The sequence below is a fragment of the Mastomys coucha genome, unplaced genomic scaffold (assembly GCF_008632895.1).
Source record: "Mastomys coucha isolate ucsf_1 unplaced genomic scaffold, UCSF_Mcou_1 pScaffold17, whole genome shotgun sequence".
NCBI lineage: Eukaryota > Metazoa > Chordata > Mammalia > Rodentia > Muridae > Mastomys > Mastomys coucha.
This window is the reverse complement of record NW_022196899.1, coordinates 12115372-12118056: the sequence shown is the minus strand read 5'-3', so window position 1 is coordinate 12118056 and position 2685 is coordinate 12115372. Positions and strand designations below refer to the sequence as shown.

Genomic DNA, 2685 nt, shown 5'->3' with positions numbered 1-2685 from the left:
AAGAACAAACCCCTGTTCCCTCCCCCTTCCCCCTGCTTGTCACCCCACCCTCTCCCGCTTACTGGCCCTGGCATTCCCCTGCACTGGGGCACAGAACCTTCACAGGGCCAAGGGCCTCTCCTCCCATTGATGACCGCAGAGACTGACTATGGAGCAGAGACTCAAGGAAGGACAATCCAGCCTGATATAGCTGTCTCCCGAGAGGCTCTGACAGTACCTGACTAATACAGAAGTAGAGGCTCACAGCCATCCATTGAACTGAGTACAGGGTCCCCAATGAAGGAGCTGGAGAAAGGACCGAAGGAGCTGAAGGGTCTGAAGCCCCTTAGGACGAACAACAATATGAACTAACTAGTACCCTCAGAGCTCCCAGGGACTCAACCACCAACCAAGGACTGCACATGGTGGGACTGATTGCTCCGGCAGCTCCTATTCCTTTCTTCTCAGAGAGAGGGACTTTTAGAGGATCTACTCTGCCTTCTGGGAGAATGACTCTGGTTCCTCCTGTAGCACAATGCAGGTGAGCGCTATGGCTTGTTCAATTCTCACCAGCTTTTTCGTCAATTGTCAGCTGATGGCACTTTTTCCAGCTTCTCATCGTCCCCTTCCTCTTCTTCTTCCTCTTCCTCATATAGTCTTCTAAAGCACTAACTCAAGGCTCCAGTTGCTCAGCTTCTTCCAGCACATACTGTTTCTATAGCTGGGGCAAAATGATATCACAGATTCTCTCATTGTGCAGTAGTTCATAAATGAACTCATCCACATGCATCAGTACAAACTCTCCATTTCGGCTCTGGCTCTTGATTTGTCGATAGCCATTGTACAAAGACTCCGGGTACTTGTAGCATTCATTTGCAGTTCCTGACAACCTCATATAAAGTGCCCCCAATATCCAGACATACCTGAAATCTTCATTTTTTTTTTTGTGAACTCAACTATGTTGTCCTTTTCAGGTTGAATTTGAAGCATCTTCAAGGTTAAACACAGAAAAGGAGTTGGCATTCTGTTTCGACCATACACACTACCTTAACTCCATTCCATGGCTTTGTCGACTTGACTACCAGTTCAGCTGTAAGTCCAAAGCACTCTTTCTTTCCAGTACTTTGTTTCACAGCATAGATTCACGCCCGGATGATCTTCTCCACTAGATACTAAGGGCTGGCGCCGTGGATGCTGGGGGCATCCTTCACTGTGCAGAATTTGTTTTTATGTCTAACCATGGAAGTCTTTTGTTTCTTAGTCATGACACTACTGTGGCTCTGTATGAGTTAGCCTGTCTAAGAAAGGGGGATCTTAACACTTAATCCTTTTATCATGTATCCAAACCATCCCTTGTCCATCAGTTTAAAGTCCTTTGCAGAGCAGAGATACCTCCAGCCGATCCAACTGCGTTGCTATACCTTTTTCTTGCGGGGCATCCGCGCCACATGTGACACCCACCCTTATAAACCATGTAGTTGCCTAAGTGAGGAGGAGGAAAAGGCTTTCTTTAAAATTCACCTCATTTCATGATCCCAGACCTGCTCCTTTCTCTCCTCCCAGTCCCATCCTCACATACACCTTTCCCTACTACCCTCTCCCCTTCTCTAAGGAGAAGGGGAAGCTGTCTTACCTCTCCGACACCCCAACCTGACATAGGTACCAAACCACCCTATCACATCAAACTGCAGCAGGGCTAAGCACATCTTCTCCCACCGAGGCCATACAGGGCAGTCAAGCTAGGGGAAGGAGATCAATTGTGAGGGGATCTACATGAAGAAGAGGCTTTTTAAAATTTCTTCTGATGCCAACATTTTTAGCCTGCTGAACCTTGTTTACCTTTTTAAGTCTACTTCATTGTGATTGTCTTGTTCCTGAATAAGTACAGGGGTAGATGTTTCAAGAGTACCTTGGAGTCAGAGACTCATATGGAGACTTCTGGAAACTCTGTTCGAGTCACAACCTCCAGGGCTTAAGACCTTCAAGTAGGGCCGGATAAGGATATCTCCCTAAAAACAGGAGGGGGTGATATACTCAGAACTTTTAGGGGAAAACTTAAAAGCAGTGTTGGGAGAAGGCATAAATGATTCATAAGAAATTTCTCATCAAGTCAATATTCCCAAGTTGTACAAATTTTAAAAGCCTCCCAAGCATGTAGCATGTGGAGATGAAGACCAAAAATGAAAAGTAACAATGTGCGACTATAGGCCTAAGTGGACACATCTTACTTGGCAGGTTGGTAGTGTAAATCATAGGATTCAAGGATGGGTAAAAACGATGATGGATTTTTCTCCCCCAGTATCCTATGTAGTACCTATCTTCTGTGACTATGAAAGCTAGCTAATAAAAAGGAAGCTTATAGCTTAGGCTCAGCTTGATTTCATTGTATCTTGCAATGAAAGTGTGTAGCATCTTCAGTCATAGTCCCACCAGCCCCCGTTCTACTTCTAGTTCTAGTAGGAAGCAAGTAAGAAGGACAAGAGCTTGCATTGTTTTGGAGGTCTTCTAAACCAACAATTGCTAAGTTATCCCACATATGGCACTGAGATTTTTGTTTAATAACTCATGACTTTTAAACTGGGATCTTAAACTCATTAAACTGCTAAAGAATATATGGATTTTTGAAGCTGCATTTTATTTTGCATAATGTGATAAAAATAAGATTTTGAGGTCATGGTTGGAAGGCTATTTTTTTTTTTTTTTTTT

At 44.2% G+C, this 2685-nt stretch overlaps 1 pseudogene; it reads right to left on the bottom strand.

The window, feature by feature from the left end:
• The window catches only part of LOC116094866, a 1593-nt pseudogene extending 349 nt beyond the window's left edge, over window positions 1-1244 (bottom strand).
• Window positions 1245-2685: the final 1441 nt, after the last annotated feature.